The sequence below is a fragment of the Stenella coeruleoalba genome (genome assembly GCF_951394435.1).
Source record: "Stenella coeruleoalba genome assembly, contig: scaffold_78, whole genome shotgun sequence".
NCBI lineage: Eukaryota > Metazoa > Chordata > Mammalia > Artiodactyla > Delphinidae > Stenella > Stenella coeruleoalba.
Window position 1 is genome coordinate 231,196 of NW_027646200.1, and position 19,471 is coordinate 250,666.

Sequence of the window (19,471 nt, forward strand, 5' to 3'; positions counted from 1 at the left end):
GTGAACGGGAGACGTGTTCAAATATGTCTCAGTTTTCCTCCCCTGGTACTCGGGTGCAATATTCCAGACGCTTTACTAACACTCTCCCCACTTGGAGAGTCAGCGCCTTTAACCACCTGTTTGGCCCAGTTTGCAATTTCTGCGGAAGATGAACAGGAATAGCGAGAACCAATGAGAGGCTAGCTGGAGGTGTCTGGATGGGCAAATTTAACTCTCATTTCCCACCAGGAAGAGGAATTAACCAAAGGCTCAGCGTGCCGTGCCGGAACCAGATTAGGGCCTGAAGACATCGTGCGGTGTTGCGGCCAGGTCACAAGAAAGCGAGTTGAAGAAAGGAGCTCAGGGGCACTGTAATTCACAAACCTGCAGAGTTATAAATGACAGCTATCGTCCAAAAATATACTGAAGTAAGGCTGCCAAGAGGACTTGAAAGCGGGGCAGAATTGCAGGAAACCGATTTCAGGAGGTAGACTGGAATTGCATTGAAAGCATAGGAAAAGAGGCAGAACGTCCACAATGATGCACTTGGCCAAAAAGGGCGTATGCGTTTTTTCCTGAATATATTCAGGAAAAAACGCATACGCCCTTTTTGGCCAACCAAGCAAGCTTGCAAAGGAAATCTGCACTACAATGAAGTCTCACTTCCCCCCGGTCAAAAGGGCCATCTGAAAAAAGTGTAAAATCCAGAAAGGCAGGACAGGCCATGGAGAACTGGGAGCCTTGTTATGCTGATGGGCGGGATGTAAATTGCCAACAACCACTCGGGAGAAGTGTATGGTGTTTCCTGAAACATCTAAAAAACAAAGCAACAGAGCCTAGGGCACTGCCACTTATGGTCCTATAGCTTAGGGAAATTAAAATCAAAAAGACACAGCCACCCCAAAGTTTGGGACGCCTCTGTTTACAAGAACCTCGTTTACAGTACAAGTTCAACATCGCAGAAAGTGAAAAATGGATAAAGAAGTTGTGGTATTTACTTACAAAGCAATATCACTCAGCAATGAAATCTATGTCATCAGGCCCTTAGCATCACAATGAGTGGATTCAGGTATGATGATTCTAACTGAAGTAAGTCACACAGAAAAAGAAACATCATAAGATATCAGTAATACACGGAATGTAAACTTGGCTACACAGGAACTGAATTACAGAACAGAACAGGGTCTCAAATTTAGAAAACCAACTTATGCTTGCTTAAGGGTAAAGGTGAGTTGGGGTGCTGCGTAAAACAAGAGATTGAAATGAGCACAGATAAAGTTCCTTAAGCCAAATATGGAATAGACAAGAGCTACTGCTTGCTCAACGAAATGGACTCAACACCGCATATTAAACGCCTAAGAATGTACCTGACTTGTAAGTATCTTAAAACCTATGGATTGCTATGTCTCCGAAAGAGAATCAAGCATGTGTACAGGGGCATAAACACAGCAGTGATAGGATTGGAGAGGTTCGGTGAGCAAATGAAGACCCTTTGAAGTCATATTGCATGGTACCCATTCCACGGGTTTCAACTACCCAGGTTTAAGGTATTCTTCCTTCAGCTAAAACATGCATGTGGAACCCAGAGTATGATCAACCATGTGAACGGGAGACGTGTTCAAATATGTCTCATTTTTCCTCCCCTGGTACTCGGGTGCAACATTCCAGACGCTTTACTAACACTCTCCCGACTTGGAGAGTCAGTCCCTTTAACCTCCTGTTTGGCCCAGTTTGCAATTTCTGCGGAAGATGAACAGGAATAGCGAGAACCAATGAGAGGCTAGCTGGAGGTGTCTGGACGGGCAAATTTAACTCTCATTTCCCACCAGGAAGAGGAATTAACCAAAGGCTCAGCATGCCGGGCCGGAACCAGATTAGGGCCTGAAGCCATCCTGCGGTGTTGCGGCCAGGTCACAAGAAAGCGAGTTGAAGAAAGGAGCTCAGGGGCACTGTAATTCACAAACCTGCAGAGTTATAAATGACAGCTATCGTCCAAAAATAGACTGAAGTAAGGCTGCCAAGAGGACTTGAAAGCGGGGCAGAATTGCAGGAAACCGATTTCAGGAGGTAGACTGGAATTGCATTGAAAGCATAGGAAAAGAGGCAGAACGTCCACAATGATGCACTTGGCCAAAAAGGGCGTATGCGTTTTTTCCTGAATATATTCAGGAAAAAACGCATACGCCCTTTTTGGCCAACCAAGCAAGCTTGCAAAGGAAATCTGCCCTACAATGAAGTCTCACTTCCCCCTGGTCAAAAGGGCCATCTGAAAAAAGTGTAAAATCCAGAAAGGCAACAGGCCATTGAGAACTGGGAGCCTTGTTATGCTGATGGGCGGGATGTAAATTGCCAACAGACACTTGGGAGAAGTGTATGGTGTTTCCTGAAACATCTAAAAAACAAAGCAACAGAGCCTAGGGCACTTCCACTTATGGTCCTATAGCTTAGGGAAATTAAAATCAAAAAGACACAGCCAACCCAAAGTTTGGAACGGCTCTGTTTACAAGAACCTCGTTTACAGTACAAGTTCAACATCGCAGAAAGTGAAAAATGGATAAAGAAGTTGTGGTAATCACTTACAAAGCAATATCACTCAGCAATGAAATCTATGTCATCAGGCCCTTAGCAGCACAATGAGTGGATTCAGGTATGATGATTCTAACTGAAATAAGTCACACAGAAAAAGAAACATCATAAGATATCAGTAATACACGGAATGGAAACTTGGCTACACAGGGACTGAATTACAGAACAGAACAGGGTCTAAAATTGAGAAAACCAACTTATGCTTGCTTAAGAGGAAAGGTGAGTTGGGGTGCTGCATAAAACCAGAGATTGAAATGAGCACAGATAAAGTTCCTTAAGCCAAATATGGAATAGACAAGAGCTACTCCTTGCTCAACGAAATGGACTCAACACCGCATATTAAACGCCTAAGAATGTACCTGACTAGTAAGTATCTTAAAACCTATGGATTGCTATGTCTCCAAAAGAGAATCAAGCGTGTGTACAGGGGCATAAACGCAGCAGTGATAGGATTGGAGAGGTTCGGTGAGCAAATGAAGACCCTTTGAAGTCATATTGCACGGTACCCATTCCACGGGTCTCAACTCTCCAGGTTTAAGGTATTCTTCCTTCAGCTAAAACATGCATGTGGAACCCAGAGTATGATCAACCATGTGAACGGGAGACGTGTTCAAATATGTCTCATTTTTCCTCCCCTGGTACTCGGGTGCAACATTCCAGACGCTTTACTAACACTCTCCCGACTTGGAGAGTCAGTCCCTTTAACCTCCTGTTTGGCCCAGTTTGCAATTTCTGCGGAAGATGAACAGGAATAGCGAGAACCAATGAGAGGCTAGCTGGAGGTGTCTGGACGGGCAAATTTAACTCTCATTTCCCACCAGGAAGAGGAATTAACCAAAGGCTCAGCATGCCGGGCCGGAACCAGATTAGGGCCTGAAGCCATCCTGCGGTGTTGCGGTCAGGTCACAAGAAAGCGAGTTGAAGAAAGGAGCTCAGGGGCACTGTAATTCACAAACCTGCAGAGTTATAAATGACAGCTATCGTCCAAAAATAGACTGAAGTAAGGCTGCCAAGAGGACTTGAAAGCGGGGCAGAATTGCAGGAAACCGATTTCAGGAGGTAGACTGGAATTGCATTGAAAGCATAGGAAAAGAGGCAGAACGTCCACAATGATGCACTTGGCCAAAAAGGGCGTATGCGTTTTTTCCTGAATATATTCAGGAAAAAACGCATACGCCCTTTTTGGCCAACCAAGCAAGCTTGCAAAGGAAATCTGCACTACAATGAAGTCTCACTTCCCCCCGGTCAAAAGGGCCATCTGAAAAAAGTGTAAAATCCAGAAAGGCAACAGGCCATTGAGAACTGGGAGCCTTGTTATGCTGATGGGCGGGATGTAAATTGCCAACAGACACTTGGGAGAAGTGTATGGTGTTTCCTGAAACATCTAAAAAACAAAGCAACAGAGCCTAGGGCACTTCCACTTATGGTCCTATAGCTTAGGGAAATTAAAATCAAAAAGACACAGCCAACCCAAAGTTTGGAACGGCTCTGTTTACAAGAACCTCGTTTACAGTACAAGTTCAACATCGCAGAAAGTGAAAAATGGATAAAGAAGTTGTGGTAATCACTTACAAAGCAATATCACTCAGCAATGAAATCTATGTCATCAGGCCCTTAGCAGCACAATGAGTGGATTCAGGTATGATGATTCTAACTGAAATAAGTCACACAGAAAAAGAAACATCATAAGATATCAGTAATACACGGAATGGAAACTTGGCTACACAGGGACTGAATTACAGAACAGAACAGGGTCTCAAATTTAGAAAACCAACTTATGCTTGCTTAAGGGGAAAGGTGAGTTGGGGTGCTGCATAAAACCAGAGATTGAAATGAGCACAGATAAAGTTCCTTAAGCCAAATATGGAATAGACAAGAGCTACTCCTTGCTCAACGAAATGGACTCAACACCGCATATTAAACGCCTAAGAATGTACCTGACTAGTAAGTATCTTAAAACCTATGGATTGCTATGTCTCCGAAAGAGAATCAAGCGTGTGTACAGGGGCATAAACGCAGCAGTGATAGGATTGGAGAGGTTCGGTGAGCAAATGAAGACCCTTTGAAGTCATATTGCACGGTACCCATTCCACGGGTCTCAACTCTCCAGGTTTAAGGTATTCTTCCTTCAGCTAAAACATGCATGTGGAACCCAGAGTATGATCAACCATGTGAACGGGAGACGTGTTCAAATATGTCTCATTTTTCCTCCCCTGGTACTCGGGTGCAACATTCCAGACGCTTTACTAACAGTCTCCCGACTTGGAGAGTCAGTCCCTTTAACCTCCTGTTTGGCCCAGTTTGCAATTTCTGCGGAAGATGAACAGGAATAGCGAGAACCAATGAGAGGCTAGCTGGAGGTGTCTGGACGGGCAAATTTAACTCTCATTTCCCACCAGGAAGAGGAATTAACCAAAGGCTCAGCATGCCAGGCCGGAACCAGATTAGGGCCTGAAGCCATCCTGCGGTGTTGCGGCCAGGTCACAAGAAAGCGAGTTGAAGAAAGGAGCTCAGGGGCACTGTAATTCACAAACCTGCAGAGTTATAAATGACAGCTATCGTCCAAAAATAGACTGAAGTAAGGCTGCCAAGAGGACTTGAAAGCGGGGCAGAATTGCAGGAAACCGATTTCAGGAGGTAGACTGGAATTGCATTGAAAGCATAGGAAAAGAGGCAGAACGTCCACAATGATGCACTTGGCCAAAAAGGGCGTATGCGTTTTTTCCTGAATATATTCAGGAAAAAACGCATACGCCCTTTTTGGCCAACCAAGCAAGCTTGCAAAGGAAATCTGCACTACAATGAAGTCTCACTTCCCCCCGGTCAAAAGGGCCATCTGAAAAAAGTGTAAAATCCAGAAAGGCAACAGGCCATTGAGAACTGGGAGCCTTGTTATGCTGATGGGCGGGATGTAAATTGCCAACAGACACTTGGGAGAAGTGTATGGTGTTTCCTGAAACATCTAAAAAACAAAGCAACAGAGCCTAGGGCACTTCCACTTATGGTCCTATAACTTAGGGAAATTAAAATCAAAAAGACACAGCCAACCCAAAGTTTGGAACGGCTCTGTTTACAAGAACCTCGTTTACAGTACAAGTTCAACATCGCAGAAAGTGAAAAATGGATAAAGAAAACCGACTTATGCTTGCTTAAGGGGAAAGGTGAGTTGGGGTGCTGCATAAAACCAGAGATTGAAATGAGCACAGATAAAGTTCCTTAAGCCAAATATGGAATAGACAAGAGCTACTCCTTGCTCAACGAAATGGACTCAACACCGCATATTAAACGCCTAAGAATGTACCTGACTAGTAAGTATCTTAAAACCTATGGATTGCTATGTCTCCAAAAGAGAATCAAGCGTGTGTACAGGGGCATAAACGCAGCAGTGATAGGATTGGAGAGGTTCGGTGAGCAAATGAAGACCCTTTGAAGTCATATTGCACGGTACCCATTCCACGGGTCTCAACTCTCCAGGTTTAAGGTATTCTTCCTTCAGCTAAAACATGCATGTGGAACCCAGAGTATGATCAACCATGTGAACGGGAGACGTGTTCAAATATGTCACATATTTCCTCCCCTGGTACTCGGGTGCAACATTCCAGATGCTTTACTAACACTCTCCCGACTTGGAGAGTCAGTCCCTTTAACCTCCTGTTTGGCCCAGTTTGCAATTTCTGCGGAAGATGAACAGGAATAGCGAGAACCAATGAGAGGCTAGCTGGAGGTGTCTGGACGGGCAAATTTAACTCTCATTTCCCACCAGGAAGAGGAATTAACCAAAGGCTCAGCATGCCGGGCCGGAACCAGATTAGGGCCTGAAGCCATCCTGCGGTGTTGCGGCCAGGTCACAAGAAAGCGAGTTGAAGAAAGGAGCTCAGGGGCACTGTAATTCACAAACCTGCAGAGTTATAAATGACAGCTATCGTCCAAAAATAGACTGAAGTAAGGCTGCCAAGAGGACTTGAAAGCGGGGCAGAATTGCAGGAAACCGATTTCAGGAGGTAGACTGGAATTGCATTGAAAGCATAGGAAAAGAGGCAGAACGTCCACAATGATGCACTTGGCCAAAAAGGGCGTATGCGTTTTTTCCTGAATATATTCAGGAAAAAACGCATACGCCCTTTTTGGCCAACCAAGCAAGCTTGCAAAGGAAATCTGCACTACAATGAAGTCTCACTTCCCCCCGGTCAAAAGGGCCATCTGAAAAAAGTGTAAAATCCAGAAAGGCAGGACAGGCCATGGAGAACTGGGAGCCTTGTTATGCTGATGGGCGGGATGTAAATTGCCAACAGACACTCGGGAGAAGTGTATGGTGTTTCCTGAAACGTCTGAAAAACAAAGCAACAGAGCCTAGGGCACTTCCACTTATGGTCCTATAGCTTAGGGAAATTAAAATCAAAAAGACACAGCCACCCCAAAGTTTGGAACGGCTCTGTTTACAAGAACCTCGTTTACAGTACAAGTTCAACATCGCAGAAAGTGAAAAATGGATAAAGAAGTTGTGGTAATCACTTACAAAGCAATATCACTCAGCAATGAAATCTATGTCATCAGGCCCTTAGCAGCACAATGAGTGGATTCAGGTATGATGATTCTAACTGAAATAAGTCACACAGAAAAAGAAACATCATAAGATATCAGTAATACACGGAATGGAAACTTGGCTACACAGGAACTGAATTACAGAACAGAACAGGGTCTCAAATTTAGAAAACCAACTTATGCTTGCTTAAGGGTAAAGGTGAGTTGGGGTGCTGCATAAAACCAGAGATTGAAATGAGCACAGATAAAGTTCCTTAAGCCAAATATGGAATAGACAAGAGCTACTCCTTGCTCAACGAAATGGACTCAACACCGCATATTAAACGCCTAAGAATGTACCTGACTAGTAAGTATCTTAAAACCTATGGATTGCTATGTCTCCGAAAGAGAATCAAGCATGTGTACAGGGGCATAAACGCAGCAGTGATAGGATTGGAGAGGTTCGGTGAGCAAATGAAGACCCTTTGAAGTCATATTGCATGGTACTCATTCCACGGGTTTCATCTACCCAGGTTAAGGTATTCTTCCTTCAGCTAAAACATGCATGTGGAACCCAGAGTATGATCAACCATGTGAACGGGAGACGTGTTCAAATATGTCTCAGTTTTCCTCCCCTGGTACTCGGGTGCAACATTCCAGACGCTTTACTAACAGTCTCCCGACTTGGAGAGTCAGTCCCTTTAACCTCCTGTTTGGCCCAGTTTGCAATTTCTGCGGAAGATGAACAGGAATAGCGAGAACCAATGAGAGGCTAGCTGGAGGTGTCTGGACGGGCAAATTTAACTCTCATTTCCCACCAGGAAGAGGAATTAACCAAAGGCTCAGCGTGCCGTGCCAGAACCAGATTAGGGCCTGAAGACGTCCTGCGGTGTTGCGGCCAGGTCACAAGAAAGCGAGTTGAAGAAAGGAGCTCAGGGGCACTGTAATTCACAAACCTGCAGAGTTATAAATGACAGCTATCGTCCAAAAATATACTGAAGTAAGGCTGCCAAGAGGACTTGAAAGTGGGGCAGAATTGCAGGAAACCGATTTCAGGAGGTAGACTGGAATTGCATTGAAAGCATAGGAAAAGAGGCAGAACGTCCACAATGATGCACTTGGCCAAAAAGGGCGTATGCATTTTTTCCTGAATATATTCAGGAAAAAACGCATACGCCCTTTTTGGCCAACCAAGCAAGCTTGCAAAGGAAATCTGCACTACAATGAAGTCTCACTTCCCCCCGGTCAAAAGGGCCATCTGAAAAAAGTGTAAAATCCAGAAAGGCAGGACAGGCCATGGAGAACTGGGAGCCTTGTTATGCTGATGGGCGGGATATAAATTGCCAACAGACACTCGGGAGAAGTGTATGGTGTTTCCTGAAACATCTAAAAAACAAAGCAACAGAACCTAGGGCACTTCCACTTATGGTCCTATAGCTTAGGGAAATTAAAATCAAAAAGACACAGCCACCCCAAAGTTTGGAACGGCTCTGTTTACAAGAAACTCGTTTACAGTACAAGTTCAACATCGCAGAAAGTGAAAAATGGATAAAGAAGTTGTGGTATTTACTTACAAAGCAATATCACTCAGCAATGAAATCTGTGTCATCAGGCCCTTAGCATCACAATGAGTGGATTCAGGTATGATGATACTAACTGAAATAAGTCACACAGAAAAAGAAACATCATAAGATATCAGTAATACACGGAATGTAAACTTGGCTACAGAGGAACTGAATTACAGAACAGAACAGGGTCTCAAATTTAGAAAACCAACTTATGCTTGCTTAAGGGGAAAGGTGAGTTGGGGTGCTGCATAAAACCAGAGATTGAAATGAGCACAGATAAAGTTCCTTAAGCCAAATATGGAATAGACAAGAGCTACTCCTTGCTCAACGAAATGGACTCAACACCGCATATTAAACGCCTAAGAATGTACCTGACTAGTAAGTATCTTAAAACCTATGGATTGCTATGTCTCCGAAAGAGAATCAAGCATGTGTACAGGGGCATAAACGCAGCAGTGATAGGATTGGAGAGGTTCGGTGAGCAAATGAAGACCCTTTGAAGTCATATTGCATGGTACCCATTACACGGGTCTCAACTCTCCAGGTTTAAGGTATTCTTCCTTCAGCTAAAACATGCATGTGGAACCCAGAGTATGATCAACCATGTGAACGGGAGACGTGTTCAAATATGTCTCAGTTTCCCTCCCCTGGTACTCGGGTGCAACATTCCAGACGCTTTACTAACACTCTCCCGACTTGGAGAGTCAGTCCCTTTAACCTCCTGTTTGGCCCAGTTTGCAATTTCTGCGGAAGATGAACAGGAATAGCGAGAACCAATGAGAGGCTAGCTGGAGGTGTCTGGACGGGCAAATTTAACTCTCATTTCCCACCAGGAAGAGGAATTAACCAAAGGCTCAGCATGCCGGGCCGGAACCAGATTAGGGCCTGAAGACATCCTGCGGTGTTGCGGCCAGGTCACAAGAAAGCGAGTTGAAGAAAGGAGCTCAGGGGCACTGTAATTCACAAACCTGCAGAGTTATAAATGACAGCTATCGTCCAAAAATAGACTGAAGTAAGGCTGCCAAGAGGACTTGAAAGCGGGGCAGAATTGCAGGAAACCGATTTCAGGAGGTAGACTGGAATTGCATTGAAAGCATAGGAAAAGAGGCAGAACGTCCACAATGATGCACTTGGCCAAAAAGGGCGTATGCGTTTTTTCCTGAATATATTCAGGAAAAAACGCATACGCCCTTTTTGGCCAACCAAGCAAGCTTGCAAAGGAAATCTGCACTACAATGAAGTCTCACTTCCCCCCGGTCAAAAGGGCCATCTGAAAAAAGTGTAAAATCCAGAAAGGCAGGACAGGCCATGGAGAACTGGGAGCCTTGTTATGCTGATGGGCGGGATGTAAATTGCCAAGAACCACTTGGGAGAAGTGTATGGTGTTTCCTGAAACAACTAAAAAACAAAGCAACAGAACCTAGGGCACTTCCACTTATGGTCCTATAGCTTAGGGAAATTAAAATCAAAAAGACACAGCCACCCCAAAGTTTGGAACGGCTCTGTTTACAAGAACCTCGTTTACAGTACAAGTTCAACATCGCAGAAAGTGAAAAATGGATAAAGAAGTTGTGGTATTTACTTACAAAGCAATATCACTCAGCAATGAAATCTGTGTCATCAGGCCCTTAGCAGCACAATGAGTGGATTCAGGTATGATGATTCTAACTGAAATAAGTCACACAGAAAAAGAAACATCATAAGATATCAGTAATACACGGAATGTAAACTTGGCTACACAGGAACTGAATTACAGAACAGAACAGGGTCTCAAATTTAGAAAACCAACTTATGCTTGCTTAAGGGGAAAGGTGAGTTGGGGTGCTGCATAAAACCAGAGATTGAAATGAGCACAGATAAAGTTCCTTAAGCCAAATATGGAATAGACAAGAGCTACTCCTTGCTCAACGAAATGGACTCAACACCGCATATTAAACGCCTAAGAATGTACCTGACTAGTAAGTATCTTAAAACCTATGGATTGCTATGTCTCCGAAAGAGAATCAAGCATGTGTACAGGGGCATAAACGCAGCAGTGATAGGATTGGAGAGGTTCGTGAGCAAATGAAGACCCTTTGAAGTCATATTGCATGGTACCCATTCCACGGGTTTCAACTACCCAGGTTTAAGGTATTCTTCCTTCAGCTAAAACATGCATGTGGAACCCAGAGTATGATCAACCATGTGAACGGGAGACGTGTTCAAATATGTCACATATTTCCTCCCCTGGTACTCGGGTGCAACATTCCAGATGCTTTACTAACACTCTCCCGACTCGGAGAGTCAGTCCCTTTAACCTCCTGTTTGGCCCAGTTTGCAATTTCTGCGGAAGATGAACAGGAATAGCGAGAACCAATGAGAGGCTAGCTGGAGGTGTCTGGACGGGCAAATTTAACTCTCATTTCCCACCAGGAAGAGGAATTAACCAAAGGCTCAGCATGCCGGGCCGGAACCAGATTAGGGCCTGAAGCCATCCTGCGGTGTTGCGGCCAGGTCACAAGAAAGCGAGTTGAAGAAAGGAGCTCAGGGGCACTGTAATTCACAAACCTGCAGAGTTATAAATGACAGCTATCGTCCAAAAATAGACTGAAGTAAGGCTGCCAAGAGGACTTGAAAGCGGGGCAGAATTGCAGGAAACCGATTTCAGGAGGTAGACTGGAATTGCATTGAAAGCATAGGAAAAGAGGCAGAACGTCCACAATGATGCACTTGGCCAAAAAGGGCGTATGCGTTTTTTCCTGAATATATTCAGGAAAAAACGCATACGCCCTTTTTGGCCAACCAAGCAAGCTTGCAAAGGAAATCTGCACTACAATGAAGTCTACTTCCCCCCGGTCAAAAGGGCCATCTGAAAAAAGTGTAAAATCCAGAAAGGCAGGACAGGCCATGGAGAACTGGGAGCCTTGTTATGCTGATGGGTGGGATGTAAATTGCCAACAACCACTTGGGAGAAGTGTATGGTGTTTCCTGAAACATCTAAAAAACAAAGCAACAGAACCTAGGGCACTTCCACTTATGGTCCTATAGCTTAGGGAAATTAAAATGAAAAAGACACAGCCACCCCAAAGTTTGGAACGGCTCTGTTTACAAGAACCTCGTTTACAGTACAAGTTCAACATCGCAGAAAGTGAAAAATGGATAAAGAAGTTGTGGTATTTACTTACAAAGCAATATCACTCAGCAATGAAATCTGTGTCATCAGGCCCTTAGCAGCACAATGAGTGGATTCAGGTATGATGATTCTAACTGAAATAAGTCACACAGAAAAAGAAACATCATAAGATATCAGTAATACACGGAATGTAAACTTGGCTACACAGGAACTGAATTACAGAACAGAACAGGGTCTCAAATTTAGAAAACTAACTTATGCTTGCTTAAGGGTAAAGGTGAGTTGGGGTGTTGCATAAAACCAGAGATTGAAATGAGCACAGATAAAGTTCCTTAAGCCAAATATGGAATAGACAAGAGCTACTCCTTGCTCAACGAAATGGACTCAACACCGCATATTAAACGCCTAAGAATGTACCTGACTAGTAAGTATCTTAAAACCTATGGATTGCTATGTCTCCGAAAGAGAATCAAGCATGTGTACAGGGGCATAAACGCAGCAGTGATAGGATTGGAGAGGTTCGTGAGCAAATGAAGACCCTTTGAAGTCATATTGCATGGCACCCATTCCACGGGTTTCAACTACCCAGGTTTAAGGTATTCTTCCTTCAGCTAAAACATGCATGTGGAACCTAGAGAATGATCAACCATGTGATCGGGAGACGTGTTCAAATATGTCTCAGTTTTCATACCCTGGTACTCGGGTGCAACATTCCAGACGCTTTACTAACACTCTCCCCAATTGGAGAGTCAGTCCCTTTAACTTCCTGTTTGGCCCAGTTTGCAATTTCTGTGGAAGATGAACAGGAATAGCGAGAACCAATGAAAGACTAGCTGGAGGTGTCTGGATGGGAAAATTTAACTCTCATTTCCCACCAGGAAGAGGAAATAACCAAAGGCTCAGCGTGCCGTGCCACAACCAGATTAGGGCCTGAAGACGTCCTGCGGTGTTGCGGCCAGGTCACAAGAAAGCGAGTTGAAGAAAGGAGCTCAGGGGCACTGTAATTCACAAACCTGCAGAGTTATAAATGACAGCTATCGTCCAAAAATAGACTGAAGTAAGGCTGCCAAGAGGACTTGAAAGCGGGGCAGAATTGCAGGAAACCGATTTCAGGAGGTAGACTGGAATTGCATTGAAAGCATAGGAAAAGAGGCAGAACGTCCACAATGATGCACTTGGCCAAAAAGGGCGTATGCGTTTTTTCCTGAATATATTCAGGAAAAAACGCATACGCCCTTTTTGGCCAACCAAGCAAGCTTGCAAAGGAAATCTGCACTACAATGAAGTCTACTTCCCCCCGGTCAAAAGGGCCATCTGAAAAAAGTGTAAAATCCAGAAAGGCAGGACAGGCCATGGAGAACTGGGAGCCTTGTTATGCTGATGGGTGGGATGTAAATTGCCAACAACCACTTGGGAGAAGTGTATGGTGTTTCCTGAAACATCTAAAAAACAAAGCAACAGAACCTAGGGCACTTCCACTTATGGTCCTATAGCTTAGGGAAATTAAAATGAAAAAGACACAGCCACCCCAAAGTTTGGAACGGCTCTGTTTACAAGAACCTCGTTTACAGTACAAGTTCAACATCGCAGAAAGTGAAAAATGGATAAAGAAGTTGTGGTATTTACTTACAAAGCAATATCACTCAGCAATGAAATCTGTGTCATCAGGCCCTTAGCAGCACAATGAGTGGATTCAGGTATGATGATTCTAACTGAAATAAGTCACACAGAAAAAGAAACATCATAAGATATCAGTAATACACGGAATGTAAACTTGGCTACACAGGAACTGAATTACAGAACAGAACAGGGTCTCAAATTTAGAAAACTAACTTATGCTTGCTTAAGGGGAAAGGTGAGTTGGGGTGCTGCATAAAACCAGAGATTGAAATGAGCACAGATTAAGTTCCTTAAGCCAAATATGGAATAGACAAGAGCTACTCCTTGCTCAACGAAATGGACTCAACACCGCATATTAAACGCCTAAGAATGTACCTGACTAGTAAGTATCTTAAAACCTATGGATTGCTATGTCTCCGAAAGAGAATCAAGCATGTGTACAGGGGCATAAACGCAGCAGTGATAGGATTGGAGAGGTTCGTGAGCAAATGAAGACCCTTTGAAGTCATATTGCATGGTACCCATTCCACGGGTTTCAACTACCCAGGTTTAAGGTATTCTTCCTTCAGCTAAAACATGCATGTGGAACCTAGAGAATGATCAACCATGTGATCGGGAGACGTGTTCAAATATGTCTCAGTTTTCGTACCCTGGTACTCGGGTGCAACATTCCAGACGCTTTACTAACACTCTCCCCAATTGGAGAGTCAGTCCCTTTAACTTCCTGTTTGGCCCAGTTTGCAATTTCTGTGGAAGATGAACAGGAATAGCGAGAACCAATGAAAGACTAGCTGGAGGTGTCTGGATGGGAAAATTTAACTCTCATTTCCCACCAGGAAGAGGAAATAACCAAAGGCTCAGCGTGCCGTGCCACAACCAGATTAGGGCCTGAAGACGTCCTGCGGTGTTGCGGCCAGGTCACAAGAAAGCGAGTTGAAGAAAGGAGCTCACGGGCACTGTAATTCAGAAACCTGCAGAGTTATAAATGACAGCTATCGTCCAAAAATAGACTGAAGTAAGGCTGCCAAGAGGACTTGAAAGCGGGGCAGAATTGCAGGAAACCGATTTCAGGAGGTAGACTGGAATTGCATTGAAAGCATAGGAAAAGAGGCAGAACGTCCACAATGATGCACTTGGCCAAAAAGGGCGTATGCGTTTTTTCCTGAATATATTCAGGAAAAAACGCATACGCCCTTTTTGGCCAACCAAGCAAGCTTGCAAAGGAAATCTGCACTACAATGAAGTCTCACTTCCCCCCGGTCAAAAGGGCCATCTGAAAAAAGTGTAAAATCCAGAAAGGCAGGACAGGCCATGGAGAACTGGGAGCCTTGTTATGCTGATGGGTGGGATGTAAATTGCCAACAACCACTTGGGAGAAGTGTATGTTGTTTCCTGAAACATCTAAAAAACAAAGCAACAGAGCCTAGGGCACTTCCACTTATGGTCCTATAGCTTAGGGAAAATAAAATCAAAAAGACACAGCCACCCCAAAGTTTGGAACGGCTCTGTTTTCGTTTACAGTACAAGTTCAACATCGCAGAAAGTGAAAAATGGATAAAGAAGTTGTGGTATTTACTTACATAGCAATATCACTCAGCAATGAAATCTGTGTCATCAGGCCCTTAGCAGCACAATGAGTGGATTCAGGTATGATGATTCTAACTGAAATAAGTCACACAGAAAAAGAAACATCATAAGATATCAGTAATACACGGAATGTAAACTTGGCTACACAGGAACTGAATTACAGAACAGAACAGGGTCTCAAATTTAGAAAACCAACTTATGCTTGCTTAAGGGGAAAGGTGAGTTGGGGTGCTGCATAAAACCAGAGATTGAAATGAGCACAGATAAAGTTCCTTAATTCAAATATTGAATAGACAAGAGCTACTCCTTGCTCAATGAAATGGACTCAACACCGCATATTAAACGCCTAAGAATGTACCTGACTAGTAAGTATCTTAAAACCTATGGATTGCTATGTCTCCGAAAGAGAATCAAGCATGTGTACAGGGGCATAAACGCAGCAGTGATAGGATTGGAGAGGTTCGGTGAGCAAATGAAGACCCTTTGAAGTCATATTGCATGGTACCCATTACACGGGTCTCAACTCTCCAGGTTTAAGGTATTCTTCCTTCAGCTAAAACATGCATGTGGAACCCAGAGTATGATCAACCATGTGAACGGGAGACGTGTTCAAATATGTCTCAGTTTTCCTCCCCTGGTACTCGGGTGCAATATTCCAGACGCTTTACTAACACTCTCCCGACTTGGAGAGTCAGTCCCTTTAACCTCCTGTTTGGCCCAGTTTGCAATTTCTGCGGAAGATGAACAGGAATAGCGAGAACCAATGAGAGACTAGCTGGAGGTGTCTGGACGGGCAAATTTAACTCTCATTTCCCACCAGGAAGAGGAATTAACCAAAGGCTCAGCATGCCGGGCCGGAACCAGATTAGGGCCTGAAGCCATCCTGCGGTGTTGCGGCCAGGTCACAAGAAAGCGAGTTGAAGAAAGGAGCTCAGGGGCACTGTAATTCACAAACCTGCAGAGTTATAAATGACAGCTATCGTCCAAAAATAGACTGAAGTAAGGCTGCCAAGAGGACTTGAAAGCGGGGCAGAATTGCAGGAAACCGATTTCAGGAGGTAGACTGGAATTGCATTGAAAGCATAGGAAAAGAGGCAGAACGTCCACAATGATGCACTTGGCCAAAAAGGGCGTATGCGTTTTTTCCTGAATATATTCAGGAAAAAACGCATACGCCCTTTTTGGCCAACCAAGCAAGCTTGCAAAGGAAATCTGCACTACAATGAAGTCTCACTTCCCCCTGGTCAAAAGGGCCATCTGAAAAAAGTGTAAAATCCAGAAAGGCAGGACAGGCCATGGAGAACTGGGAGCCTTGTTATGCTGATGGGCGGGATGTAAATTGCCAAGAACCACTTGGGAGAAGTGTATGGTGTTTCCTGAAACAACTAAAAAACAAAGCAACAGAACCTAGGGCACTTCCACTTATGGTCCTATAGCTTAGGGAAATTAAAATGAAAATGACACAGCCACCCCAAGGTTTGGAACGGCTCTGTTTACAAGAACCTCGTTTACAGTACAAGTTCAACATCGCAGAAAGTGAAAAATGGATAAAGAAGTTGTGGTATTTACTTACAAAGCAATATCACTCAGCAATGAAATCTGTGTCATCAGGCCCTTAGCAGCACAATGAGTGGATTCAGGTATGATGATTCTAACTGAAATAAGTCACACAGAAAAAGAAACATCATAAGATATCAGTAATACACGGAATGTAAACTTGGCTACACAGGAACTGAATTACAGAACAGAACAGTGTCTCAAATTTAGAAAACTAACTTATGCTTGCTTAAGGGGAAAGGTGAGTTGGGGTGCTGCATAAAACCAGAGATTGAAATGAGCACAGATAAAGTTCCTTAAGCCAAATATGGAATAGACAAGAGCTACTCCTTGCTCAACGAAATGGACTCAACACCGCATATTAAACGCCTAAGAATGTACCTGACTAGTAAGTATCTTAAAACCTATGGATTGCTATGTCTCCGAAAGAGAATCAAGCATGTGTACAGGGACATAAACGGAGCAGTGATAGGATTGGATAGGTTCGTGAGCAAATGAAGACCCTTTGAAGTCATATTGCATGGTACCCATTCCACGGGTTTCAACTACCCAGGTTTAAGGTATTCTTCCTTCATCTAAAACATGCATGTGGAACCTAGAGTATGATCAACCATGTGATCGGGAGACGTGTTCAGATATGTCTCAGTTTTCGTACCCTGGTACTCGGGTGCAACATTCCAGACGCTTTACTAACACTCTCCCCACTTGGAGAGTCAGTCCCTTTAACCTCCTGTTTGGCCCAGTTTGCAATTTCTGTGGAAGATGAACAGGAATAGCGAGAACCAATGAGAGGCTAGCTGGAGGTGTCTGGATTGGCAAATTTAACTCTCATTTCCCACCAGGAAGAGGAATTAACCAAAGGCTCAGCGTGCCGTGCCAGAACCAGATTAGGGCCTGAAGACATCCTGCGGTGTTGCGGCCAGGTCACAAGAAAGCGAGTTGAAGAAAGGAGCTCAGGGGCACTGTAATTCACAAACCTGCAGAGTTATAAATGACAGCTATCGTCCAAAAATAGACTGAAGTAAGGCTGCCAAGAGGACTTGAAAGCGGGGCAGAATTGCAGGAAACCGATTTCAGGAGGTAGACTGGAATTGCATTGAAAGCATAGGAAAAGAGGCAGAACGTCCACAATGATGCACTTGGCCAAAAAGGACGTATGCCTTTTTTCCTGAATATATTCAGGAAAAAACGCATACGCCCTTTTTGGCCAACCAAGCAAGCTTGCAAAGGAAATCTGCACTACAATGAAGTCTCACTTCCCCCCGGTCAAAATGGCCATCTGAAAAAAGTGTAAAATCCAGAAAGGCAGGACAGGCCATGGAGAACTGGGAGCCTTGTTATGCTGATGGGCGGGATGTAAATTGCCAAGAACCACTTGGGAGAAGTGTATGGTGTTTCCTGAAACATCTAAAAAACAAAGCAACAGAACCTAGGGCACTTCCACTTATGGACCTATAGCTTAGGGAAATTAAAATCAAAAAGACACAGCCACCCCAAAGTTTGGAACGGCTCTGTTTACAAGAACCTCGTTTACAGTACAAGTTCAACATCGCAGAAAGTGAAAAATGGATAAAGAAGTTGTGGTATTTACTTACAAAGCAATATCACTCAGCAATGAAATCTGTGTCATCAGGCCCTTAGCAGCACAATGAGTGGATTCAGGTATGATGATTCTAACTGAAATAAGTCACACAGAAAAAGAAACATCATAAGATATCAGTAATACACGGAATGTAAACTTGGCTACACAGGAACTGAATTACAGAACAGAACAGGGTCTCAAATTTAGAAAACTAACTTATGCTTGCTTAAGGGGAAAGGTGAGTTGGGGTGCTGCATAAAACCAGAGATTGAAATGAGCACAGATAAAGTTCCTTAAGCCAAATATGGAATAGACAAGAGCTACTCCTTGCTCAACGAAATGGACTCAACACCGCATATTAAACGCCTAAGAATGTACCTGACTAGTAAGTATCTTAAAACCTATGGATTGCTATGTCTCTGAAAGAGAATCAAGCATGTGTACAGGGGCATAAACGCAGCAGTGATAGGATTGGAGAGGTTCGGTGAGCAAATGAAGACCCTTTGAAGTCATATTGCATGGTACCCATTCCACGGGTTTCAACTACCCAGGTTTAAGGTATTCTTCCTTCATCTAAAACATGCATGTGGAACGTAGAGTATGATCAACCATGTGATCAGGAGATGTGTTCAGATATGTCTCAGTTTTCGTACCCTGGTACTCGGGTGCAACATTCCAGACGCTTTACTATCACTCTCCCCACTTGGAGAGTCAGTCCCTTTAACCTCCTGTTTGGCCCAGTTTTTAATTTCTGTGGAAGATGAACAGGAATAGCGAGAACCAATGAGAGGCTAGCTGGAGGTGTCTGGATGGGCAAATTTAACTCTCATTTCCCACCAGGAAGAGGAATTAACCAAAGGCTCAGCGTGCCGTGCCAGAACCAGATTAGGGCCTGAAGACATCCTGCGGTGTTGCGGCCAGGTCACAAGAAAGCGAGTTGAAGAAAGGAGCTCAGGGGCACTGTAATTCACAAACCTGCAGAGTTATAAATGACAGCTATCGTCCAAAAATAGACTGAAGTAAGGCTGCCAAGAGGACTTGAAAGCGGGGCAGAATTGCAGGAAACCGATTTCAGGAGGTAGACTGGAATTGCATTGAAAGCATAGGAAAAGAGGCAGAACGTCCACAATGATGCACTTGGCCAAAAAGGGCGTATGCGTTTTTTCCTGAATATATTCAGGAAAAAACGCATACGCCCTTTTTGGCCAACCAAGCAAGCTTGCAAAGGAAATCTGCACTACAATGAAGTCTCACTTCCCCCTGGTCAAAAGGGCCATCTGAAAAAAGTGTAAAATCCAGAAAGGCAGGACAGGCCATGGAGAACTGGGAGCCTTGTTATGCTGATGGGCGGGATGTAAA

At 44.0% G+C, this 19,471-nt stretch overlaps 1 long non-coding RNA gene across 11 annotated transcripts in view; it reads right to left on the reverse strand.

Annotated features, from left to right (window-relative positions):
* LOC307181261 overlaps positions 1–19,471 on the reverse strand; it is a 1,302,881-nt gene that overhangs the window by 180,839 nt on the left and 1,102,571 nt on the right. Inside the window, exon 6 of one of the 11 annotated variants that reach the window (XR_013826255.1) lies at positions 8,652–8,738. The exons of the other annotated variants lie outside the window; for them this stretch is intronic. This is a non-coding gene — a long non-coding RNA (uncharacterized lncRNA). Of the gene's footprint in view, positions 1–8,651; positions 8,739–19,471 lie in introns of those variants that run through there. 11 annotated transcript variants of the gene reach the window in all.